Here is a 27900-nt window from a genome sequence, read left to right on the forward strand (position 1 = left end):
TTCATATGCCTATTGGCCATTCATATGTCTTCATTGGAAAATTGTTTATTTAGGTCTTCTGCCTATTGTTGGATTGCGTTGTTCGTTTTTTTCTTATTAAGTTGTATGTGCTGCTTGTATATTCTGGAAATCAAGCTCTTGTCAGTCTCATTTTTGCAAATATTTTCTCCCATTCCATATTTTGTTGTTTTAATTTGCTTATGGCTTCCTTTGCTGTGCAAAAGCTTGTAAGTTTAATTAGGTCCCATTTGTTTATTTTTGCTTTTATTTCTATTACTTGGGTAGACTTCTCTAGGAGAACATTGCTGAGATGTATGTGAGATAATGTTTTGCCTGTGTTTTCTTCTATGAGATTTATTGTGTCTTATCTAATGTTTAAGTCTTTAAGCCATTTTGAGTTTATTTTCATGTATGGTGTGAGGGAGTATTCTAACTTCATTGATTTACATGCAGCTGTCCAGTCTTCTCAACACCATTTGCTGAAGAGACTGCCTTTATTCCATTGTATGATTTGCCTACTTTGTCAAAGATTAATTGACCATAGGTCTGTGGATTTATTTCTGAACTCTCTAATCTGTTCCACATATCTATGTCTGTTTTTGTACCAATACATGCTGTTTTGATTACTATAGTTCTGTAATACTGTCTGAAGTCTGGGAGGGTTATTCCTCCAGCTTCATTCTTTTCCTTCAGTAACGCTTTGGCAATTCTGGGTCTTTTGTCATTCATATAAATTTTAATATGATTTGTCTAGTTCTGTGAAAAATGTCCTGGGTAATTTGATAGGGATTGCATTAAACCTGTAGATTGCCTTGGGCAGTATGGGCGAGTTCCTTTTTAAGTATAGGTGATTGCCAAGTCTTCCTTCAGTGCCTGTTGCCTATTATCCCTTTGGTTGGGGGTGTGGCTGGTGTTGTGGCGGCCAGAGCCTGCCCTGGCTACTGAGCGGGGCCTCCTTCTTGTTCTGCGGTGTGGCCGCTCCTGCCCGCGCCCTGCTGCGCGAGGCCCTCAGGTCGCGCCCCCTCCCCACGCCACGCTCCCGCTCGCGCGCACGGTAGGTGGGCGGGTCGCTTCTGCGCTCCGTGCCGCTCCTTGAGCTGCGTCTCGCCGTGCTCGGTAGGCGGGCTCACAGGAAACGGCGCACTGACCCTCGTCCCATTGTGTGACAGAACTCAGCTCCTTGTTCGTTCGTCTCAGAGGTGCGACTTCACAGAGGCACCGGGGCAGAATGGTCCCCTCTGCCTGGGGCTGTAAACAAATCTCAGTCCCACCTATGAGGTTGCGGAGCCCCTAGGTACGTATTCACGTTTTGACCCCACCTCCGCCTGGTGCCGCAGATCTGAGGAGACAAAGGCTACGGTGCCCCTCCCCCCCAGGGCACACCAGCAGTGGTGCCTTTGTTTTTTTTTTTTTGTATTTTACGGGGGGCCCAGGCTGTTCTGTTCGATATCCCCTCCCAGTCACAGCGCACAGCACCTTGCAGCCCCCTGAGGTTGCTTCTGTACAGTTGGCTGAGTCCCCCCGCCCCGGTTCAGGCATCCTGTCCTGTCCCATACCTGCCGGTTAGCGTCTAGGCCAGGGGGTCGTGGGGACCCTCTGTGCCCGTTTATCTTAGTTTTGTTGGTCAAGGGCTATTATGTACAGATCCGAGCCTCGGAGGTTCCCCCTCAGCCCCGCTGACCTCCGTTGGAGAGGGGGAGACCCAGCGTACAGCGCTATTCCTCCTTTGCCGCTCCTTCCCCGCGGGACCAGTCCCAAACTGTTTTGCTTTTGCTTCTTTCTTTTTTCCTTTTGTCCTACCAGTTTTGTGGCAAATTTTGTCTTTTGAAGAAAGCAATGGTCTGTCAAAGTTCAGCAGGTGTTCTGAGTGGATGGGTGGGTCCGTGGTTTTCACTCAGTGTTTGTGGGAGAGGGTTAGCTCCGAGAGTCCTTCTACTCCGCCATCTTGGCTGCCTCTCTCTGCTCACTTCTTAAATTGATCTAGGTGGGTAACATAATCTTATATTTTCTGAGAACTTATGAAATGCTTGGCATTATAACTAATCAGTTAGGTGACTAACTTCCTGGAAGTATACTAGCTGAGAACTTAGCATTTGTGGGTCAGCTTCTCCCTCCAACCCCCATTCCCTTAAAAAACAAACAAACAAAAAAACTGCACACACTCAAAGAAATCGTATTTATCCCAGCAACTCACATTTCATAGTGCATTCTTCTTTAACCTCAGGCAAGCATTTTCATCTATCCCAGAAAAAGGCTTTCTGCTTTGGTGCCCTTTAGGTCCCCAAGTTGTATCTGGGGATATTCTTAGCAATAATAAATTGTTTCTCTGATTCTAGCTTCACTTTGCTGTTGTGGGATCTCTGGCCTCTGTAAAAGTATGTCCCTTTTATTTTCATAAGTCTCAAGGTGTGACTCACATGTGTTCAAACAAATCTTTGAGCCTTGAGAGTGTTACCCTGTGACGTTCCCTCTCCCCTGGTGGGGACCACGGGGTTCTGCTGCTGCTGCGGGCTGGCCTCCTCCAGGATGCTGTATTCCCTGGAGTGCGCCTTTAGTTTTGTATTTTTTAAAGACTATGTATAGTTACTTTGTTTTGTTTATTTTTGAATATATAATTCCTACTACTCTGCACTTTGATATTTTACACTCATTTTAAGAAAACAAACTCCTTCAGTCCTTGCTCACTGTTATTCTTTTCTTTAAACTTCAGCCACAAGTCTTTTGAGAAACTTAGAACAAATTTAAATAATAGAGCTACATACTGTTAGAATCAGTCCATACCCACAATGTCAGCATTCTTGGGGTTTGGTCAAGTCTGTTTGCCTCATCCTTTTTCCCTTAGAGTGACTTCTTTCCCAAAAGGCACTTCAGCCCACATGCAAATATAGCCCATGAGTACATAAGTCATGTCCTCATACAGCTGAGTATTGGAAATGAACACAATCTATTCTATTTGCTCTATTTGCTCTTTCTTCAAAACTCAAAACAGAGTCTACTTCTTAGCGTCTAGTGGAAGTGAAGGTTAGCTGATGAGGCTGTCCTGTCATTCAAGTGGCAATGGCTGTAGAATATTCTTTAAAATAATAGTTATTGCTTGACTAGGTAAACAGTTTCTTTCAACCATTCCTTGCAAGCTCTTTGAACCGAAAGGATAGAGACCTACTGAAGTGTACTGAGAAGCCTCTGGCTTCAATGTACTGTGGATTATAGCTAAGAAAGCAAGAGGCCACGAGGCAGTGGTCAGAGGGCTTTCAGATGTAGGTGAGATCCCTCCAGCGGTGAACCAAGCTACCTTAGTGATCCTGTAGTGGAAAACTGAGGGATTCCTCAGCTGTACCAGCAAGAATGGCACATTCAGAACTCAGTACGCAGCTTCATTTCATACATGTAACTTTTTTGTTATTACAAGAAATTGGATATAGTTCCCTGTGCTACACAGCAGGTCCTTGTTGTTTATCTATTTTGTACATAGTAGTATGTGTCTGTTAATCGTGTAGTTTTAGGTTGTGGCTACCGTAACTACTTTTTTTTTTTAGCCACTAGAAATGTAGATTTGAATAATGGAAAAACAGATGGTGCTTGAAATCTCTAACTTAAGTTTCACAAAAACTGTTTTGGAAATGTTGCTTGTGTGTGCTTTTATTGCTTAAAACACAGTACCGTTTTAGCCTGTTCTGATGAATAATTTAAGAATTACTGTCCTAGTCTAAGACAGCATTTCAAAGTACATGTGTTAATCATATACTTGATTAAACATTTCCTTGCCTTACTCTACAGAATGCCAGTTGGCTTTTGAGTGGATAATTGTTGCAGTGAGAGCAGTGACGTTCAAACAACTCTTGCCTGTCTGAATTGCTTGAAACAGCACCATGAAAAGGAATACCTGTGATTTGCTTTCTCGGAGCAAGAGTGTAAGTACCTTTTGGTTTCATTTCTTTTCTAAAAATGTGTACACTTAACTGTTTACTGATTCCTTTGGATTTTAATACTGTGCTTTCATGATCAGGCTTGTGAGAAACCCTTGGTTAACTTTCAGTTCTCTGACTGTATGCAGCTTATTAACAAATGAAGACTTGTTCGTCTCTGTGGCCTGGCTGACATTTCTTGGGAATTCTCTTCCAGCCAGTTTCTATGCCTTACCATTCATTTGTATGTGCCTGCTGGCATGATACTGGACACCCTGACTTTTGGATGCATGCAGAAAACATATTGTTAAAAATTGAAACTGAAGAAATTTATATCTTGAATATCAAACTTTCTGGGCAAGTCCAAACGGATAAATCGCATTCACACCACTAGCTAATTTCACCAGTTACGTTCTGCAAGTTCATGTACAGGATATGTAATGTGAATACTTGATCAGTGGGACATCACTTCCATGAACTTTCTTTCCTGGCATATGTCTCTATTCTCTGCCCTCCTTTAAAAAAATTTTTTAAAGTGAAAATCCTCACGGTCCTGATGGAAGATTAAGCCTTATTTCCACTCACTTAGTATTCTTAAGGTACCGAATTAGTCATAATTTTTAGATTTCTATTAGCTTATGAAAGAAAGCATAGGCAAATAGAGCAACCCCAGGAAAGTGACACAAGGCGGGGATGAACATGGACTGTTCATTTCCATCAGGCAAGCTCTAAGAACACGCCCCTTTGTTCATTCACCCAAGGGGGATAAAAGGCATCCAAAGAGATGTAGTTGTGACTAGGAACATTCATTCGAAGGCATCAGGAAAACCACAAATGCAAACACATTTCTCTAGTATGCGAACGCTTTGTGTTACAACCAGTGATTCTGTGGTGATGGCCCAAGGCCATCTTTAATTCTTTCTATAGAATTAATTACCATCCAGCCTTTAAGGGTGAGCAACGCGGGAGTAATGGAGAGGGGAGTACAGTGCACAACAGGGTTTTTAAAAAAATGAAGATGTACCCAGAAGTGTGCCAGTTCTTGGACTGAGTATTGACTGTGTTTAATAACCAACCAAGGAAATTCGACAAACTCTGAGGGAATGTCCAAATGCATTTGTTTTACTTGTTAATGTTGTACGGATTATTGAGTAAAATAAAGGACCATGTATGGCACAGAGCCTGGAATTCCTTTTATCATCATACAATTCCTCATTGTCATAGGAAGTGACCTGCATACAAATTTCTAAAATGCAAAGAGATCTCTTTCTGTTACTGAGTTTTCTTACTATAAGTTAAATTTGAAAGCCAACCATTCATATAATATGTCCTTCTTTGATTAAATTTCAGGGACATGTGATATGAAAATACTGTGTAAAGGCAAAAAAGGAGACTATTTTGGATAATTAAAAACATATTATTAAACATTTTCCTGTTCTTGGAGAAAAACATTCTAAAAGCAAATGATTAACCGAGCCCTGACTTTAGAGAACTTTGGGTACTTAATGATGCTCGGAGATTTTCTATTTATATTTGCTTAATGGAAAAATTTTCATCTTGGTGGAAAGGCCCGTGCTTCCCAGACTAAGAGAACCCGAGTTGCCTACATTTGTCCAAATGTAAACAGTACAGCTCTCATTTCACTGCTTCTCAGCTTCTTGAAAAGCCACTGCCATAAAGAAAGTGCTTCCACTTAATTAAATGACTCTAAGCAGGAGATTACTGTTTATCAGAGAAAAGAACTACACTTTTTGCCTGGTGAGAAGTTGTCACTTTAGAGTTTTAAAAGTTTATTTTGCACTGGTTTAAGAATGTCACTCCCGCCCCTGAAGTCTTTGCCAGAAGAGAATCCAAAACTGTGCATTTAGAAGTAGGTGTTTCCTGTTTTTGATGAGGAAAGTTTAAAGAACTAATTTGATTTAGAATCTGAGAATGTTTTTCTTTGGCATTATGACATTTGAAAATGCGAAGAGTCTCTTCTAAATGTTAAAATGGCCTCTGCTCCTCCCTATGTGTCTCTGTATATCTTGTATCTGTCATTGTGAAAATGTAAGGCATACAAAAGAGAAGGGAGAAAAGGACAATCTTTAGACAATCACCTTATTTATTCTTGAACATTTAACTCAGTGTTTATATTTTTCTCCTCATGTTCAAGACCTGGTACAGTGTCCCTTTTGATGATGAGTGCTCTGAATTCTTCCTTTGTTTGGAAGGGATCCATGAAAAAGTTTAACTCTAAGAATATAAACAAACCACTTTTTACTTAGAGTGACATTTTGCTAGTTTTTGGGGGTAATTTGTAGTTGCAGTGGGGAAAAAAGAGAGGAAGGGTGCACGTGGACAGTACAAAAGTGAGGCATGGTCCCAGTGGCTATGGCCCTTACGGTCCACGTGGGAGAACAAACATTCATCAAAGACTTGCACAAATAAGTGTAAACTGACAGTTCTCCACTGTATCTCCTTCCATAGAGTGAGTATCCTTCTGCATGTCCTCATCTGTAATGGCCTCTCATCTTTCTTTATCCTAGAACATAAACTTTCTGAGGACAAGGGCTTTGCTTCCATATTCACCATAGTATCCTCAGCAAAGCGCTTTTCACAGACCTGAGTATTAATTATGGTTAAAGGGATGAGTGAATGAATGGATTGTGATGCCTGCTGGGAGAAGAGTCTTAGTACAATGACAGGGTGCAGAACACAGACAGCCTGGCCAGGGAAGTCAGGCAAGACTTCCCTGAGGAAAGATGGTTGAGAGCTGTGATCTGAGGGTGAGTTAGCCTAACAAGGAAAGGTAGGAGCGTAGAGCCTTCCAGAAGTGAGTATGATGTGCAGTGGCTCCATGGTTGTAGGGAAAGTGGTGGCTTCAAGGTCATGGACTCAAATAACTAGCCCATTGGTGGCAATGGTAGGGAGATTGAGAAAACTGAACATATTTAAGAAATATTTAGGAAGAAAAAAATGATAGGGCTTTCGGTGAGGTATTAAATTTGGGATCCAGGTGAGAGAAAAGTATGGCATGTGCTGGCTAGTTTTCTTTTAACTGAATGGAATGTCTGTGGCCTGTCCACTGAGTTGGAGACACTGTGTGAACACCAAGGTGGGAATGGGGAGAGGACAAACCAGAGTCCAAGGCTATGAGACTGGGCTCTTTGAAGATACAGGAGTTTGGAGAGCAATTTTGTTTAATCCACACGATAGGTAGATTGGGAAATTTAAATTATTAAACTTATACCCCAAACAGACTGTTGCTTAAATATAGGAAATGGACAATTTTATTGAAATAATAATAATAATAAAAAAACCCTATAAGTTTGACCCCAAGCTGTCTTCCCTAAATCTACAAGTTGCATTTATCTGCATAGAATTTGTGTATGTAGGAAGTCAAGTTGTTAAATAGGGGGAAATATAGGACAATTATTTCTAATTTAGCTTTTCCATTTATTGGAAAGAAAGATTGTCCATTCCTGCAAAATGTTATGTAGAGAGAAGTGCTTAAAAATAGCAGCTTTAAATGTATGCTTTTATTCCATCACATATAAGCAAAACCTACGTAGTTGACTCATTAGAGAAACTTCCAAACATCAGTTCATAAAATCAGGTTTGGTTTTTTTTTTCACTATTTCTGGTACTGTAATATGTTTAGTTTTGATATATACTTGCATATATTTTTGAGTTCCTAAACCAAATAAAATATATACTTTAAAAAGTTATTATTATTTTCTTAAAAATTAATTCAAAGTAAAAGCTACAGTATTTTAAAGTAAATCAAAGTGCTTATATGACTTATTAAATTGAAAATATCTAAATGAGTTGAATATCATTAATACTACTGAACATTATATTAGGATGAACTTACATACAGACTTTTATAACAAATGAACGTAAATTAAAATATTAAAATATCTTAAAACCAGTTCTTTGTTATATATTCTTAAAATATGAAATACTTTAAATTTTGCTATTGTGGTTCATATATTTATACATAGCAATGAAAGAAGTCCACAAATTAAAAAAAAATACGTAGCTAAAATACATTGCACATCAGTTGAGAATTACAAAAGGCAAATAATTTAAGCTTTGCCTCCCTGTCTTACATAATTGTTCCAATTGTTTACATCATTTGTTTTTAGAATACATGGTAGTAATATATATCTCTCATAAAATGGTGTTGCTGAATTTTATAGGGCTTAAAAAGTTTATAAAGTTTCTGAGACATAATTTCTTACTTCTTATAGTTGGAAGAGAACTTAAAGATACCGTGACTCACTGCTTTTATTTTACGGATAAGGAAATTGAGATTGAGGCCTGGGGAGATTAAATGACCTGCCTGAGAAGTGGCTTGGTTTGGTTAAAAAAATGTGGACTTTAAAATCATACAGAACTGGGTTTAAAATCTGGCTCTTTCAACTTTCCATCTGTGGGAAATTTGACAAGTTACTGACTCCAGTATTCTAAAGGGTGAGATGGAAATGATATCAACACAATGCTTGGTACATGAAAGGTATTTAATAAGTTATATCTTTAGTGTTGCCCTAAACCCCACAGTTTATTGTAAATGAGACAGACTTTCTGTGTTCTTTTCTCTCCCTGATTCCTAAAATGTAGTCAAAGTTGAGATTAAAAAATAATGATTTCTTATCCTCTTTAATCTCTTTTAAGTGCCTGAAAAATACCAATGTTGTAAAAACCATGTTGTCCAGATTAAGTCCCATAAAAATCAGGGCACTAAAGAAACAAACAAACAAAAAATCATAAAATAAAAAGTAATCATTTAGATAGCATCTTTTTTTTTTTAACTCTGGACTTTCTGATTTAATAATAATTACAAAAGGAAAGAGAGGAAAAGAAGAGTTTTATACCTCTTGTCTTAAGAACCACATTTGGTTTTTCCAAATGTTGGTTCTTTGTCCATATACCAAAAGGGCAGAGCTCAAACAGATTTCTCTCTGTGCTAACTTTAGGAAGTATCTTTGCCATCTGTGGAAGCTGAGGAAATTCTTGTTTTGACTTTTGCTTTAATGAGGCTGAGCAGGTGACATTTATACAACAATTACAGAATATGAAATTTTAGTATAAAAACCATGCTATCTCAAAAGAACGACTGGTAGAATGAAGCTTGGTGAGGTATCACTCTACTGTAAGTTTCATAGCAGAAAAATTCCATATACAAGGGATGCTTTATGTTTGTTTACTATTCTGAATCGTAATGGATCAACTAATTTCTCTATTTAAAACTTGCTCTCTTCTGCCTCAAATACGTTTTCATGAAGTCATTTGGTTTAATCTAGAGCAGCATTTAGTTGTAAACGTCTAGGATTTTTTTTCCTTCTATCTGTATAGCATAGCAATTTAGGGCAGAAAGAAACAAAATAGCAGAATAGTTAATATAGAATATTCTTTCTAAGACTATTAGAGAATATTATGAAAGAACACTTAGAGCAACAACTCTGCTTTTAATTAAGCAGTTTAATTTGCTGCAGTGGTCGAGACTGTACACCAACACTTTAGCTATCTGAATTAACTCTATTGACTCTTTTCAGTCCATTGGGTCAAAGGGAAGGGAGCCATTTACATTAACTGACATCACTTCTGGCACTCAAGTTTTCCTTGGCATTTCTCTAATGAAATATTGATGTAGTAAGACGTTTCTTAGGTTAAAAATGTAAGTCTTGTAGCTTGTACTTCTGTTGAAAATAATTTTTTAAATAGTAGATTTACTATTCTTTGTATTAAGAATAATAATCACGATCTCCCAACATTATGTTCTGACATTTTTCAGTACGGATGTACTTTTACTGGTCTAGCTTTTTATTTTCTACCTGGTATAAGGGAGCCAGTGTGATAAAGTACAGCAGTCCCCATTGTGTGCTTTAAAAATATTAGGAATTCTATTTATATTTACTTCTTAATGTCATCTGTTTTCAAAATCAATATAGTTTAGAGACCATTGGTGCAGTGAAAGGTGAATAGTTGTTGAATTCAGAGATGTGGAATGATCCCCAGATTCACTGGTGCTTAAATTTCTGACTGTTAGTAAATCACTTAATTTTTTTTTGAGCCTTAGTGTCTTTATCTGTAAAATCGAAAAATATCATAATGAAGGTGAATGAACCTGTCACATAATAGTTGTTCAGTCAATTCTATCTTGAGGTTTGCAGGTGCTTCTTTAGCTACAGAGCAGGGTGGCCTAGAAATGGATTATATGGAAATGCCTAAGTTCCTCTCACTGAATAGTTTCAAGTATAGCATCCAAGACTATTCAGTCAATATCTATATCATATAAAAGATTCAGGAATAGGATAGGTGGTCAAACTAGGTGAGAGTTCTGTCTCCTATCATTTATGAGTTTCTATGATTCTAGGTCATGTTGTACCTGTTCATAAATTGAATTGAAAATCAATTTCCAAATAGATATAAAATCAAAGTATTGGGGCAATAGAGTATATTTTCAGCTCAGGCTTCCATAAGAAAAATCTACAGACTAGGTGGCTTCACCAAGAGGATTTCATTTTCTTACAGTTCTGGAGGCTGAAGTCCAAGATCAAGATGCTGGCTAGTTTGGTTCCTGGTGAGAGCTCTCTTTCTGGCTTCTCACTATGCCCTCATATGGTAGAAAGAGAGGACAAGCTCTCTGGTGTCTTTTCTTATAAGGGCACTAATCCCATCATAAGAACCCCACCTCATGACCTTATCTTACCTCCCAAAGGCTCCACCCAGTATCACCACACTGGGGGGCAATGTATGAATTTAGGGGGACATGAGTATTCAGTCCATAATAGAGAGTTTGGTATTTTTAAAGGATGATCATAAGCCACTGTGATATTTATGCCCAAAGGTTGATGATTGATATTCTGGGGTCCATATATTCTCTCAGTTGGATAACACTGAAAATGATCTAGTTAATATGTTTTTCTTCATTTCCTACTTTCTAGATTTTATGTTAAGGGAACTCAGTGATGAATTTTGAGGTTCTAATCAGCTTTTCACAGACTTAGAGGCTAACTTTAATTTTACTCAAAATAGTTTTCCTCCCTTCACTATTCTTATTTTACTTATTTTCTATTGCTTGTTTTTTTTAAACATTTTTTATTGATTTATAATCATTTTACAATGTTGTGTCAAATTCCAGTGTTCAGCACAATTTTTCAGTTATACATGAACTTATATATATTCATTGTCACATTTTTTTCTCTGTGAGCTACCATAAGACTTTGTGTATATTTCCCTGTGTTATACAGTATAATCTTGTTTATCTGTTCTACAATTTTGAAATCCCGTCTATCCCTTCCCACCCTCCACCCCCTTGGCAACCACAAGTTTGTATTCTATGTCTATGAGTCTATTTCTGTTTTTGTATTTATGCTTTTTTTGTTGTTGTTTTTGTTTTTGTTTTTTAGATTCCACATATGAGCAATCTCATATGGTATTTTTCTTTCTCTTTCTGGCTTACTTCACTTAGAATGACATTCTCCAGGAGCATCCATGTTGCTGCAAATGGCGTTATGTTGTCGTTTTTTATGGCTGAGTAGTATTCCATTGTATAAATATACCACATCTTCTTTATCCAGTCATCTGTTGATGGACATTTAGGCTGTTTCCATGTCTTGGCTATTGTAAATAGTGCTGCTGTGAACTTTGGGGCGCAGGTGTCATCCTGAAGTGGGGTTCCTTCTGGTTATAAGCCCAGGAGTGGGATTCCTGGGTCATATGGTAAGTCTATTCCTAGTCTTTTGAGGACTCTCCACACTGTATCTCAACATAATAAAAGCTATATATGACAAACCTACAGCCAGCATAGTACTCAACGGTGAAAAACTCAAAAGCTTCCCACTAAAATCTGGGACAAGACAAGGAAGCCCACTATCACCACTCCTATTCAACATAGTCATGGAAGTCCTAGCCACAGCAATCAGGCAAGAGAGAGAAATAAAAGGGATCCAAATTGGAAAAGAAGAGGTAAAAGTGTCACTATATGCCGACAACATGTTACTATATATAGAAAACCCTAAAAGGTCCACACAAAAACTACTAGAGCTGATTGAAGAATTCAGCAAGGTAGCAGGTTATAAGATGAACATTCAAAAATCAGTTGCATTTTTTTACACTAACGATGAAGCAACAGAAAAAGAAAGTAAAGAAACAATCCCCTTTAAAATAGCACCCAAAGTATATTGTTTGTTTTTAACGTTCAGTCTAATAACACAAGTCTCCAAAGCACCTTGTCCCTTCAGTGGACTTACCTGTTGAGATAACTCTTCAGACATTTGTAAATTTCAGACCTGATTATCTGAGCCACCCCCTTCCCGATATTAGTGCCACTATTTTTATGCTAACCAGGAAAGGGCAATAAAGGAACAGACAAAAGAAGAGGCACATACAAATTTCTACAATGACAGTATATTTTAAAGTCAGGCATACTTAAAAATTTTTCAAAGTAACTTTCCTTATAATATCTCTGTTGATATTGTTTGAACTCATGAATTTTTATAAACCTTCTCATCTAGAGAATGAACTGGATAAATTTTAATTTTTCTTCATTAATCGGCTCTCTTATATGCTGAATTCTAATGTTTCTTGTAGTAGTTTACATTAAATTCTCAGTTGCCTAATACCCCTTCTTCCTGCCAGTTTGGAGAGATTCATGATCTCTTCTGCTCAATTGGATTTGTTGGTTTCTTGATGAAATTGCCCTGTTTGACTTAGGATTCTTTTGGATGCTCCACATTTGGATAAAATTGTCACTCACCAGATGTCTTTCAATTGATGTTCCCTTTTCTTTTTTGATAGGGTTGTTGTTTAGTATTTATTCAAAACTGGAAACAGTGGGGGAGGGTATAGCTCAAGTGTTAGAGCACTAGCTTAGCATGCATGAGGTCCTGGATTCAATCCCCAGCACCTCCTTCTTTAAAAAAAATTCAATAATAACTCTCTCCCCTCCTCAAAAAAAAAAAAAATACTGGAAGCAAATTCTGGGCTATTTGGGGGGCATAGAATATCTAGAAAATATTTAACGTTCTGAATCAAGTCCATTTAAATAGGCTTCCAGTTTTGAGTAAAGGAGCTAGGTGCCCACCTGGTGAAATACGCTCAGCAGGTTTCCTAGAATCATCTCTTTTCACAGAAGACTTTAAATGTCCAAAATGTATAAACTGATTTTTCAAATTTTTATTTTTTACTGAAATATAGCTGATTTACAGTGTTTCAGGTGTACAGCAGTGATTCAGTTATACATACACATATATATGTATTTTTTTCAGATTTTTTTCCATTATAGGTTATTACAAGATATCAAATATAGTTCCTTGTGCTATAAGTGGGGCCTTGTTATTTATCTGTTTTATATATAGTAGTGTGTATGTGTTAACATAAATTCCAGATTTATCCCTCCCACCTTTCCCCTTTTGGTAACAATAAGTTTGTCTTCTATGCCTGTGAGTCTACTTCTGTTTTGTAAATGAGTTCATTTGTATTATTCTTTTAGATTCTACAGACAAGTGATATTATATATTTATCCTTCTCTGTCTGACTTACTTCACTTAGTATGATACTTTCTAGGTCCATCCATGTTGCTGCAAATGGCATTATTTCAATCTTTTTTATGGTTGAATAGTATTCCACTGTATATATATCACATCATTTTTATCCATTCATCTGTCAGTGGACATTTAAATTACTCCTATGTCTTGGCTATTAAAAATAGTACTTCTGTGACTTTGCATGTATCTTTGTGAACTAGAGTTCCTCTGGATATATGCCCAGGAATGGGATTGCTGGATCATATGGTAAGTCTATTTTTAGTTTTTTAGGGGACTGTTATCTATACTGGCTGCATGTAAACCAAATTTATCTTTTTCTTTAAAAATAATTTTTTTTCCAGTTGTACTTTTACATTGCTGAGTTTTAGGAAGCAATTGCTCTTTTAATGGCACAGGCTGAGTAATTTATGCCATTTCATTTCACTGGTGCCTACCTGGAGAGTGAAGAGAAACTTGGAAAGGATGATACATTTTGTCATGACACTTTAGAGATATATTCATTTATTGATTATTCTGGGGGTTTTATGGTTAAAGTAAAAATAATGGGTACCTTCCCAGACTGGCCTTCTTTCTGTGCTATATCCATCACCACCTAAGGTACAAAATCAACAAAGTTGTCACAGCTTAGACTCCTGATGAAGTTAAGTATATGGAAACCAAATTTTCTTCTGTGGTCTCTCATTGAAGTCCAAAGAAGGTCAGAGGAGAAACTACAGGTAAAGATGTTTTGAAAAGTACGAAGCTAAACCAAAATAATATTCTTGCTTGTGTCTTGATTAGCAGTGAAGAGAAATGAGAACTTGTAGTTTCAGAGGTTTCATTCCTTTGATCATGACTCCTGCCTTCCTGCTTATGCTTTTTTCTTTACAAAATTCATAAATGTTTATTGAATGGCTCCTGTGCGTTAGAACTGTGCTTGCTAAGCTCTGGGTAACAAATGGTGAGTAAGATACATATGGGCTCTACTCTTATAGAGCATATTTGACAACTAAATTTATAACTTTTATAATTTTCTTTTTATTTTTTCATCTCCCTACCCTACCCTAACCACCCAAGCCTGTCCCACTTTAATCTTGAATTCTTCCCAGGGACTCTGAAGTCCCATCCCTTTCACACCTCTGTGTACTTGTTCTTCATTGAATTTTGGGTATCCTGTTTGGCAGGATATTTAAACTGTGAATAATATGCCATGATTGTCAATTATGCTCATTGTTGCAGAAACATAAATTATTTTAGAGTGGTTAAAAAGAATTTTTCTAAGATAATCAACAATAGTACAAGAATAGCCTAGAATATAAATGGATGTGAGTATGGAAGGTCTGAAAGAATAGGGACTGATCAGCCACCATTTGCTCCGAAATCAATCACATGACAATTTTAGTGGCCAAAGTCAATCATTACATTGTTGCCTTTGAAAAAAACCTCCACTTCCCCCCCGCCCCCCGATATTGTGATGTGTTTGCTGTTTCAGTTTTGGACAATTTCAAGTTGCAGTTGAATTCCGAATGATTATATCCAAGAAATAATTGCACATATTGTACTTCACAATGTAAACACCAAAGATACCTAAAAATGGAGTTTTGTTGAGTTGATGATGAATATTAAAGAATAATTCCTACAGATAATATTGCTCTATAACAAAGTGAAATTATAATGAAAAGCATAATAATTTGGTAAGATTTTGTATTGGTAGTGTTTTGCTCCAGAAAAAAAAATTAATTATAAAGTCCACTTACTTTTAACTAAATCCAGTTCCCTATTTTTTAAATTAGAGTTACGTATCATTTTTTATTATTAAAGTGGCCACCTAGCACAAGGATTTTGAACGTTAAAAATGATTTCAGTTATAATTATTGATGTGTTTACATGGTTCCCCAAGGTCATTGCTTTCTGAGGCAGCATAGGGATGGTCCTTAAGATCCTGAGTTACAGTCCTGGCTTTGCCACTTAGTATCTCTGTCCTGGTGAGGGAAGCAGGGTGAGAAAAACATAAATAATTAGATTATTATCAAATCCTCCTAGTATCTACTATGATTGTTTCAAGGGTAAAATAAGAAAACATTATTGAAAGCACACTGCAAAATACAAATAAATGAAAACACAAACCAACTAAGCAAAGAACACCTGAAATAATGTTATAGGATATTCAATTTTATCACATGCTTCTGTACAAGTTGATTTAAGTCTTAGGGACTTTTTAAAAATAGAACTGATCCATCAGTAAACAGATTAATGAAAAATCAACTTCACTTTCATTGTTAGAAAAAGTCATTCTTGTCAGTTCACATGTTCCGCTAAGTTGTGGAGATTAAACACCATTATCCCAAGGCCAAGAATGGTTAATGGTTACATGGTTAGAGCCTTGGACCTTGCTTCCTATTTCCTTCATTTGCCTAGATTGGTCACACACCACCAAATGGATCTTGGGATACATCCCTATTTATAGCACAAGGACAGGGAAAAAGACATTTAGCTTATGACTCTTATGGTCATATCTGTCCTCCCCCCAAACTCCTTACTATTATGGAAATCTGGACTTCTGTATTGGCAATATTTCTTCTACATTAATAATTTGGCCCTGTTCCTAGCCCTCAACATCCTGAATTCAGTTCAGTCAGCAATATTTATTTAGCCCTTACCAACTAGTTGACTGCACTACAGAAGTTACACCCCACAGAGCTGCACACCAAATGGTACCCCAGAGGTTCAGAGAGTTAGCCTCCACCACTTCACTTCCAGGTTGGGATATAAGTTCTGCAGAGAGTCTGGCTCCCTGAGCATTAAAACCAAATGTATTCCAACTACTCAAGGCAAACAATAATACCACAGTGCTACAGCAAAAACTATCTTTTCCAGAAACTCATTTGAAACAAAAAGCTATAAGTTTTAGAGGTCTTCATCTCTGCTTTGTACTTTAAATATTAAATGTCTAACCTGGGTTTTTCTACACAAACCCATTACATAACATTAATTTACTAGCAGGACTGCATTTCAGTGTAAGATGAATCATACCAACAGAGACCTAGACATTGCTCAGAAACAGCAGTCTCTGAAGGGATATTCGAAGATAAACAAGGGCATTGAGGAAATGATGAGAAATCCCCAGTATGTACACATAGAAAGATAGAAGAGTAAAAGATTCTTCTTCTTTTTTTTTTTTTTTTTTTGGAATTGCTCATGCAGGGATTCAAAAGATGTATTTCCTCACCCAAAGTAAACAAAATAATTGGCAAAGTCGTCTGAGAGGAGCATGTCCTCCAGTGGGTATTGCTGTTATCTATTCAGAAAACATTTGTATGTTATGACTTCCCAAAACAATGCTGAAAACTTTAAGGTGAGAAGGGAAAACCAAAAACAAACCCCCAAAATCGAGTTAGATGTTGACAAAAGTGACTTAGACTAGATGTAAATTAAAAACTTTCTGATAGGATTTTCTAACATTTGGGGAGTTTTTTCTGAGATTATGGGATGGTCTTATATCAAAATCTTTCAAAGTTCTAACCAAATCTTTGTGTTCTTTTTTTAAATATATGTTGTTTGCACACAAAGTCAGTTCTCAGCCAAGAGTATCCCCATTCCGCTAAAAATATTGAAAGATACTGAATCATCAGTAAGTCTGAACCATCACCAAATCCCTCTTACTTTTCCTGCTCCTGGAAGAGTAATAGAAGAGTAACCTCAACTTCTTAATTTTAGAATATTGAGGAATTCTGGGGTGAACTTTGGGTTTAAGCTCAGAGATGTAGAGAGCTGTAAAGTGTGCCATTCCCACCCTTCCAACAAATACAAAGCTAGACACACTGCACATTTATGACTGTAAAAAAGTCCATCAGAGAATTGAGCTTGTAGGACAACTGAACAACCCCAAATCTGGGCAAAGATAGGCACCTGTCAAGAAGGAAAAAGAAGATGGCAGCATTCTTTTACATCAGATAGGTATCACCAGATGCTATATAAACCAGTAAGGAGAGTCAGCAAAATTTTTTAATGAGTTGCTAAAGGCTGAGTGCGGGCAAGTGTGAGAATATAGACACACTGGAGGTTGCATATGTGTAGGGGACATCTTGTATCAGACTTTTCCTCTACAAACCTCATCAGGTGCTCACAGGGAAGACTGGGGAGAACAGCAGCCCCTGTTGGAACCAGACCCATCTCCCCAGTGGAATTAAAGAATTAATCTGCAAAGGGAAGAGCAATAAGAACTTCTGACTTAGGATACTGAGGGAAATCCCTTGGTGATAAAGGGAACAGGAAAACAAAGGTCTATCTTCAGGGTGAGAAGTAAGAATATGTGCTAGGACGAGCACTACAGCTGGAGGAGGAGCAGAAGCACTTGTGACTGTCACATGCCTGAGCCCCAGGGACACAGTGCCTACCTAAGACTGAGGCTTAATCAGAACATCAAGGAACACCCTCCCCCCTCAACCCCTCACCAACATCGTAACAAGCACTGAGTAAAAGTAACAGCGAAATAATGGCTGCAAGAGCTTCAAGAGACAGATTCTCTGGGAGCCTAGCACAAAGGAACCAAAACTGAGGCTGAAGCAGATATTAAGAAAATAACCACTGGAGAACCATTCCACAACCTGAGCATGTGGTGTCACTACAGAAACTGGATGCCTGTGGTGTACTTTGGTTAATCGTACAGCAGACCCCTCAGATCCAGTCCTGTTCCTGACTCATTTAATTCAAATCTCCATGCTAAAGGCCTAGCAGAAGGAAAAGTGTGCTCATCTTTAAGTATAAAAATGTATTTACCTCAGTATCTACTGTCCTACACAATATATCCAGCTTTCAGCAAAAAATTATGTGGCTTATGGAAAGATGAAAGAAAATACTCCAAAGAGACACACACCCGCAAATCTGTAATTACAACAATGTTGCAACAGTTTTGCCCCAGGGTGTGAGGAGGAGGAGAGCTGCATTCATGCTTGAGACAAGGGAAGAATCGAGCAGGGACAGAGAAGTGATGGGCCACTAACTGGGACAACTGTCCAGTTAGCTGCAACAAATACCAACTAGGTCCAAGAAAGTTCCTCTCCCTTCGGCATGCCCAGAGATTCTGGGAAGGGCTCACATGGTTATCGGGGAAGAGGGCTTTGTTAATTGTATTTGCCCACAGAAGTCTGAATGCTTGGGGACATTCAAATACTTTGTGTATCTATCTGTGTGTGTGTATACACACTTATACACACACTTGTGTCTAGATACTGGTACTGAAGTCCTTGGCATAGGCTACACTATTTCAAATTATTTCGTAAAATACTTTTGCAGTATTTATTGAGTGTGGCCAAATGCCAACATTTTATTTATATATTTACTCATTTTAGTTAATCCTCAAAACTGTTTTGATATGAATACTATTTTTATCCCTATTTGATGTACAAACGCAGGTACAAAAAGGAGCTGGTACTTATGCTTAAAATGCCTAAAATATAAATATTTCAAATAATAGCATAGAATAGGAGGAAAATGCCAAACATTTTATGTAGGTTTTAATAATAAAACTGAGTGGTCAAGATATTTTGAAATCTTAACGTTATTATATGCATACATCTTAATCAAAAGTGAATTTTAGACTTGCTGTCTGGATGTCAGGATGGAAAACATTGTTATTCAGTTTCTTTCTTGTAACTTTAAATAGAGTGTAAGGGGGCACCTATGCAAATAGCAGTTTCACTAAGATAATTGGCCATGTGGGCCATATGACTTTTTGAACATGTTTTCCCAAATGCTTCATTTCTAATTAGAGCAGTCTTTCAGATTTGAGTGGATTTCTCTAAGAGGCTGGATAGGTTTTCATCCTTCCTGGAAACGAGCTTTATAAAGCACATGTGAGTTTTGGAACAGTAAGAGATTTTATTTAAATCACTCCTTCCATAAGTTAACCCTTTCTTCTATCCCAGACCAACACAGTCTTTGTCAGTGTCCCTTCTTTGCAGTGTTTCTCTTTACATAATCTACACAGATAATTTCATAAATCAACCAAATTTACTTAGACATATAGGGTTTTTTTATTTTTTGTTTTTGCTCTAAAAACAATGACTATTTCCTTGTATTTGCAAAGGAGCAAACAAATTTGGTTTATATGCATTACCCTTGCTTAACCTTTCCATTTCAGTCTACGCACACCTCCACAAATGCTGATGTGTTGATTCCAGGATTCCATCTTTGATAGGTGGACTGTCCTTTGTTCCAAATTCCACTATAGTTTAACTTCTGTAAAATGATGTTGCAGCATCTAGAAAACAGTTTTTTTCAGTAATCATGATCCTGAAATGTGTTGCCAGGTACCTATTTTGATCTCAGAACTTGGAAAATATTTCCGTGATTAGATTATTGTATTTTCCATCTTTCATGGCTTTCTGTTTTCACTTGAGCTTTCCTAGTTTTTTCTTCCTCTTTAAAATTAACTACTGATGTTTGTATTATCCAACACAGAAACTCCTAAAGAGTCAGATAAATGTATTCTCAGAATTGCATAAACAGTTCATTGTACTTTAGTAAGAAGTCTGTTATTTCACCTATTATGTTGTTATATATCATCTCTGTCATCGTCTGTGTTCTTCCCATTGTTTTTCTGAAGCATTTTCATTCTCATATCAAGTGCTCTTTTGTGTGTGTGTACAGAGACCTCATTGGGATAATTGCTACCCCCAAAATTCATGTGATGCTTTTCAATTTACAAAGTGATTTTCACAAACATTACCTTATTTGAGACTCGTAATAACCTTGTCAATTAGGCTGTATCATTATCCTTTTTTTGCAGAAAAGAAAACATTTTTATCAGGAATTGGGAGGGCATTTACATTGAAGACTTTTTAATCCAAACCTCGAGATCTGTTTACTTTCGCTCCCTCTTTGTGGATTTATTCCCTTCCACTTTTAGTCCTTACTATGTAGATCAGTATTCAAAGGCTAGCCTATCAATTAGTAGCCTTGAAAGAGCGATAGTTGAGCCTTAGTTGCTTCATTGAAAATAATATAGATTATGATGACTACATCATTGAATTGTTATGAAAACTAAATGAGATAAGGCACGTTAAAATGGCTAGCACAGCACCATCTTGTCTATAATAGTTGCATGATAAACATTAGATTTCCTTTCCCCTCACTGTTACTTAAACTTTCTTTCTTCTGAAATTTTAAAATGTTTGCCAAGTTTCACCCAGATTAGACTCTGAGAAAAATCACAATCAGTATAATAAAAATGAGGTAAAAATGCAGCAGAAAAGAAAGGAAAAAAAAAAAAAAAGGATGAAGTGAAAACTGTGAGCCATTTTCTGTGAAACCAGTGTGAGTTTTAGTGAGTTTTAGTCTTTCATGCAGGATAGTGCAAATTAAAAATAATTTGCATGTCCACAATAAATCAAGTGATAAAAAGCTGTGCTGAAATCCAGAGGAATGGGGTTTAACAAAATCGATTATTTTATTCTCGTTACTGTAGTCTCTCAATTTCTTTGGAATCTGTCTCTGCTGTAATGAAGGGGGACAAGCGATGGATGATAACAAAAAAACTTCTTTGGATTTGGAATGTTTTTTGCTTATACCTCTCTCAGCCTGGGTTTGGCTGATCTCATGGGGACTTAATGAAAACAATATATTTTTGTCAACTGACTGGTGGATTAATGAATAAATCAAAAGAGATGAAGTTAGAAAACTGTCCCATTTCTTCATTTCTTACTTTAATTCAGCTTTTCCCTTTCTCCATTCTACAGTAGCAATGAATTCTATCATATAGATAGACCTGGAAACTACCCCCAGCAAAGAATCCCTGTGTTCTTTGTGAGGGAAAAGGGTTTAGGATGATAACTGAATGTTTCAGTTGAAAAAAAAAAATGAGTTAATTCATTTAAGATTTTTTCCCCTAAATACTGTGTTAATATATGATAAAATTAATAATAAGCAGTGGAGGCATGCCTTTTGTGTTATTAAAAGGTAATTGAGGGGGAGGGTACAGCTCAAGTGGTAGAGCACATGCTCAGCATGCATGAGGTCCTGGGTTCAATCCTCAGTACCTTCTCTAAAAAGCAAACAAACAAACAAACAAACAGACCTAATTACCTCCCCCACAAAGAAAAGTAATTGATCTTTTCCTTTATAGCTTCCTCATTTTTGTATTTTGCTTAGCAAGGCATTTCTACTCCAAGATTATAATTTCACCCATGTTTTCTAATATTCCTATGGTTTCCTTTTTTTCCCCTGAACTTGACAAACATTCATTTCCTTTCAGTTGCATTAGATGCTGAAATGGTAGCTACTTGAAACAGGTTTTGAGGATTCATAAGCCTCTGTGGTGAGCTGTCTTACACATAGTCTGATAGGTTATTGTACAGAAGAGGGAAAGAAGGCGTATTCTGTAGTAATAACAAGTACAACAGCAAAAGCTGTAGGGACAGTAATGGGAAAAGGTAGCATTCTTCTTTATTCTTCTTTGCAATCATCCTGTTACATGAGGCACAGCCATATTAGTGAATAAGTACTAACACATAAATATACATAGATACAGTACATCAGCCTGCCTGTGCAGGAGGGGTCCCCAGAATGACAAGCGGCCCAAAGAGACCCGTGATGTCTCAGGAAGAAGAGCAGAGCTTAAGGGGGAAGGTTGATTAGAAATGAGCCAATGGATTATTTCCAGTAAGAGATCAGAAAAGACAGGGATAATAGAGTTAGAAAACTAAGTCATCACATTCCTCTTGTAGATAACATGCTAGGCAGAAATTTGCCCCAAACAGGATAATATTCCTCTTCACGAGGGTTTGCTTTTAACTATTAAATTTTGGTTGGCACTTTTGCTTTTTTGGGTAGACTTTTGGTTAGGTTTTTGGGGGGTTTTGGTTAGTCTTTTGAGCATGGCTCTGTTCACACCTTACTTCAATTCATGCCAGTCGACCTGAATGTATGTAGGGTGACTTGTAACCTGAAATCTAGGAAGCCTAGTTCCCAGGGCATTGGCTGCAACTGCACAACCTTCTGGGATACAAATCCTGTGCACCAGCCAGTGACACCTTCAATTAACAACTGAGTTGTGGCCCTGAGTTCTGTCAAAGAGCTTCTGTCCTCCTACAGTCTCATAGGAATCCCCACAGGGTCTGAGTGAGCCAAAATTTTCCCTGTTGACTACATTATTTTGTGAGCATGTTTTCCATTTTAACATGTAGTGTTTTGCCCCCTCTATAATCAAGGTATTGACATGTAAGAAGGACATAGACATTCAGCCTTATTTTTTTTTTCCAAACTGATATCCCCTGTTTTTGCACCATTTCCCAAATAATCTCCAGTTTAATAGAAGTGCAAGTTTTTTTGATTAGAAGGGAAAAAGAAAAATGACTTTCAGATTTCACTAGATTTGGGGGTTTTGCCATGGAAGAGAAGTTACACTCAGCCTCCTGAAAAATTCCATTTTTTATTGAGGTTTAAGAGCTAAGCAGTGTCTCTGAGTGGTTTCCTATTACTTATAAATAAAGAATTTCTTTTGAATACATAGTATTATTCTTCCTTTAGTGTTTATTATTATTATTATTTATAATTTAGGAATACATTTGTTATTTACCTCTCATAACTAATTGCTTGATTCATCTTTATGTTAAGAGCTTGGGCAGAAATATTTTTTATTGAATGATGATGTTCCTTAAAAAATGAAGTATTACAAAAAAGGAGAATAGCTGGAGAAACTGGAGAATAAATGGCTATTGGGAAGCTAATGGATATTAAAGACAGCTTTGAGGCATTTTGAGGTTAATATAATTAAAGAACACATTTATTCCTAGAAAAGGATTTCTCAACCAATAGATCAGGCTTTAGCAGATGGTTGCTACTGGAAGGCTTTCCTCTCCAGTACCTTTTCTCTTGCATTATGCCCTGACTTCCAGCAAGGCAGTGGAGGTGCCCTGGAACCCATCTCCCCCTCTCCTTCCCCAGTCTTACCCCTCTCCTGCTTATCTCAAGGCTTGGGGAGGAGGTGAGAAATAGTGCCTTCTTGTAATAACAGTTATAAGAAATAAGCTTACAATCTTGCTGACTAAGGATGTATATTGCTCAGTAAAGCAGTGTCTTTCCACAGTCTCAGTATGGCCAGTTACTTTGCATGTCACCCTCATCCCTTGCCAGAGCACTGCTACAGCTGAGGCCCGTGCTTCCCTGAAGTGAGGAGGACAATGATTATAATCATCAGAAGAGAGCAGATGTAATGTAATTTGGGATCACTTATTCTTTGTCCATCTACTTTTTCTGTCTATAGGATCAGACCCAGATGTGCTTCTGCACTAGGTTAAATATAAAGCTGGATTTCTTATTAGAAAGAACAAAGAATTCCAGAAGAGGACACTCAAGAAACCAAGTTGCTTGGAGGAAATTAATGATTTCTAAACTTGCCCAGTGAGAAAATATATAGAAATGGGCCCAGGAAGTTTCTCAAGAGGTAAAGACACAGAGTAGTAAATGGATAAGAGGGACAGAAATAGAAGGAATGGAGAGAATGATATTGATGGAAAGGAGAAGAAGGAAGCACACTTAAGTTGTATAGAACTGACCAAAGTAGTTGAAGAAACAATATAACCAGCCCAGGATTTAACGCAGGTTTTCAATTAAAAAGGGATTCTTAAGTCCATCTACCTATTTTTCCTTCTTTCGAGATGACTTTGAATTTCAGTTTGGTAGGTTTTGGTGCAGCTGTTATTTGATAAGAACACATTGTGTTTTTCAATTTACTTAGATTGTTTGAAAAACAAATAACTGAAAACCATCTGTTTGTGTTTCTGTGTAATTTCTTCTCAGGACAAGGACTAGGAACAGATCATTGAAAATTCTGCTAGGAAAGTGTCTCATTAATTTAAAGAGTTCTACAAACTCAGTCTGTAGTACCAGGTGAAAAGGGTTCCAAGTGCGGAGCTTTTGGGGAGAAGGAGAAAATTAATGTCTTCCTTTGCCCTTTGCGGTTGGGTAGCATATTTTTTATTCTCCTTTTATTCTCTTGACAGTGGCTCTCACAATGTTATGTGCATTTGAATCATCAGGAAAAATGCATATTCTTAAAGGTCACCCCATGAGACTGATCAGTCTGTCTATGGAGGGTCAGGAACCTCCACCGTTAAACAATTCTGCAGGAGATTTCGATGTAGGTACCGTCTAAGGGCCACACTTGGATGAATACTGCTTCTTAGACTGATAAGTCTGTATCACATATTTGGGCAGAGAATTCAGGACAGGTGTTCTATAGCTTAACTATTACTACCAAGAACTACAAACAAACAAACAAAAATACAATCCCCAGAACAACCCAAAGAGTATAATAACAAAGCCAGTGACTCAAAGCAAAGTAAAACGCACAAAGAGTTTCAAATAGATCCTTAGAGATATAATAGAATCTGATCAAACTCAGCTAGTGAGACACAAAGAGACCAACTCTAAGTTGATATGGAGGAATAATGGAAAACCTTTCAAAGGATCGTGGTTAATTTCCATTATTGACATCAAGCCCTGGGCTCTGGGAAGCACTATCAATTTTACAGAGTGCTAATCCGCCGCATATGGGGCATGCTGGGAACGTCTATTGCTGAAGTTCCTTTTGTAATACTGTGCTGTAATTTTGTTGGGTCTCTATTCTAATTTTGTGTGGTTGTTGTTTTAACTCAAGATTCTAACTTAAAAATATGTTCCCCTTCACTTTTTACCCCTAGCCTTCTAAAGGGCATAGTACAACTTTTCACTTGTGAAAAGTGGAAGACTGGGAGGATTTAGTCATTAGAAAATGATGGTGGCTGCAGCAGCCTAGAGAATAAACCTCTTTCTCAAGGACATGGATCTGCCACTAAAGATGGATGTGCCATGAGACCTCATTGTGCCTCAGTCTCCTCCTGTGTAAATTGGGGGCAGGGGATAGTGGATGATTTCTGTGGTCCCCTCTAATGCTAAGTAGGGTAAGAATGTGCTAAGCGCTTTCATCTGTTCTCTCATGGAAACCCCCACTACAACCCTTCATCCCGGGTGAGGAAGGTGGTCCTTGGAGATAAATTAAAAAGAAGATAGATTTAAAGGGACCTGAATTCACTCGCAAGTGGTAGTGCTGAATGCTAACCTATACCTTTTTGCTGGCTAGGGCTGTGTTGTGAGCTGTCTTATTTGTGATTGTTTGTCCTGGGCTATCTGCTAGCAAGTGACTTGGAGTGGAGTGTAGGACTGTGAAGGGGAGAGGAGGGGCAGCTCTGTTTCAATCACCAGACTGCAAGTTTGCACAGATAAGGAAATATTATTGCTGGGCTTCAATCATAGACGTGAAGAAAATGGCTGCTGTATGTCCCTCTTGCCATTAGGTGGGGCAGTTGCGGAGTGGGAAAATAGTATTTCCAAGTGAAGTGATTTCTACCCGACGTTCTTCTCCGTCTGAAAGTAAGTGGTGAAAGATACCCTCCTTTTATAGAGTGACCAGATTCTTAGTTTCTTTTTAAATTCTGTCGGTGAGGAAGAAGGGGCATGTGGGTGATGATGTTCATGTAATATAATATTCAGATATTGGTTTTGATATAAAATTCACCTTTAGGATTCAAAAGCCAGAATGAAGTCTGAAGTCAACTTACATACTATACTTTCTCGGAAGAGTAAGTAAAGTGCGTGAGGTTGGGAGAGCAAAATATCAAGTTAATGGAAGTCCAGAAAGAGGAAGGGAGCTGTGACCGTGCCAGCAGCCTTCTTCTTAAGGCCTATTGATTTCCTTTAGCATCCTGGGTGCTTAACTATTTCCCTCTCCTTGCACTTGCTTTTAGAAAACTCCATGCCAATTAATTTACCTGACATCTTAATGGATAATTCATTAAGAAAACCTTTTGTGCCAAGCACATCATGATGAATTTTGATCGTTAATGCTACCTGGGCTCTGCTTCGAAGTGTTTTTATTGAGTCACTTATAGATTTAAGCTGTTTTCATAGAACTTAAAAAATAACTTGGGAAAATTTCAGATCAGTCTTTTAAAGAATAGCGACTTTAAACTTTCATTTGTCAATACGCACATTTAGGGCAAAGTGTAAGAAATGTGGAGAGGAAGGCAAGAATACTAGGGGCTAGGTGAGAGAATTATTCCTGGTTGTGTTGCATCTTCTTAAAAATAAGTCTTTAGGGCTATAATATTGATGATAGTGGGAAAACAGTAGATTTGGAAATTTGCATTACAGGCCAAAGAAACTTTTCATGAGATGAAGTAGTGAGATTTGGTAATTTAGAAAAAATGGATTAAAGAGGAACTCAACTTAATAAATACCTGAATAAAGGAATGGTCCAGCTAAAATGTTTTCCAACTTTCCCTACTATGTATGTACTTTTTGTTAGTACTTTCGTCTGAAATAGCTAAAAGTCTCTGTAACTCAACAGCTCTGTCTTTGATGAATTCCAGATTCCCAGCAAATCTGCATGAGCTTTTTAGAGGATTACAAAATAGAGTGCCTAAATTTAATATAAATCTCTGCTGTTTCAAATGATGTTCATTTGTACGAAGAATCTTGGGAGTAGACTGGATTTATACATTGCTATGATTTTAAATGGCAGTTGACATCACAGTCAGATTCTCCTGACAACTTGTTCCTCGATTTCCAAGAAGCCAGTGCAAGAGAGAGATGAAAATCAAGTTTCGGCTGCTTTGCCCAGTTGGGTAGTATATGGTGCTAATTAAGTTAACAGTGAAAATATTAAAATATGTATTGAGTATGTAATATGTACTAGGCAGCCATCTAAGCATGTAATTAATTCATGAAATTCTCACAATAACCTATGAGATTGGTATTATTAATTAGCACCATTTTTTTTCTTCATAGGGTTGATTCTCAATCCATCTGATTTTCATTTATTCAGAGAAAAACTGAATCTCGTGGTCAGGATTAAATTATTAAGACCAGATAGTTTTTCACAGATGTGTTGTGTGAATAATAAAAACCAATTTGCTAAGATTATCTGAGTACTCATGTATTTGTGATACATTATTATTCATAGAAAAAAGCAAAATCTATTGGGAGCAATGATGTAGGTTTGGATGACCCAGTAGTTAAGGATCATCATGCTTTCTGAGAAGAAAGGAAATAAAATCTAGGAAACTTAAGTTAGATAGATTGTTAGTGCCAAATACTGTAGATGTTGGCTACATTTTTATTAAATCATAGTTTAAGAGGGAAGACTCCTATAAATGGATCAGCAGAGGAAATGAACAGAAAACACACAAGTAATTTTTGTTTTATTTCATTAGAGAGAAGTCTTCCTTATCCACTTGTCTAAAATAGCACTTCTTCATTCTCTAACTCTTCACCTTCTTTATTTTTTTCTTGTAGTATTAATCACTCCCTGACATATTTTATAGTAATTTTTTCCTGGGTTGTTTCTCCCCATTGGCTTCATAAGAGCAGAGAATTTTTCCTTTGTTCGCTAGTGTTTCTCTATAGCTAGAGCACTCCTTGCACCTAGTAGGTGATCAGTA

At 37.3% G+C, this 27900-nt stretch overlaps 1 protein-coding gene and 1 long non-coding RNA gene across 9 annotated transcripts in view; one reads left to right on the forward strand and one right to left on the reverse strand.

Annotated features, from left to right (window-relative positions):
* The window catches only part of LOC140695678 (endogenous retrovirus group K member 7 Gag polyprotein-like), a 448384-nt gene that overhangs the window by 299841 nt on the left and 120643 nt on the right, over nt 1–27900 (forward strand). For 6 of the 8 annotated variants that reach the window (XM_072958636.1, XM_072958638.1, XM_072958640.1 and 3 more), the window contains one exon: nt 3778–3911. The gene's annotated coding sequence lies outside the window, so the exon portion shown is untranslated. Of the gene's footprint in view, nt 1–1089; nt 1295–3777; nt 3912–27900 lie in introns of those variants that run through there. The other 2 variants (XR_012071449.1, XM_072958635.1) reach the window with 1 other exon arrangement.
* LOC140695679 (uncharacterized) overlaps nt 15210–27900 on the reverse strand; it is a 59322-nt gene continuing 46631 nt past the window's right edge. Inside the window, exons 5-6 of the long non-coding RNA XR_012071454.1 lie at nt 19539–19682; nt 15210–15402 (exon numbers count right to left, since the gene is read on the reverse strand). This is a non-coding gene — a long non-coding RNA (uncharacterized lncRNA). The remainder of the gene's footprint in view (nt 15403–19538; nt 19683–27900) is intronic.

Source organism: Vicugna pacos, chromosome 3, assembly GCF_048564905.1.
Source record: "Vicugna pacos chromosome 3, VicPac4, whole genome shotgun sequence".
In the NCBI taxonomy this organism is placed as follows: domain Eukaryota; kingdom Metazoa; phylum Chordata; class Mammalia; order Artiodactyla; family Camelidae; genus Vicugna; species Vicugna pacos.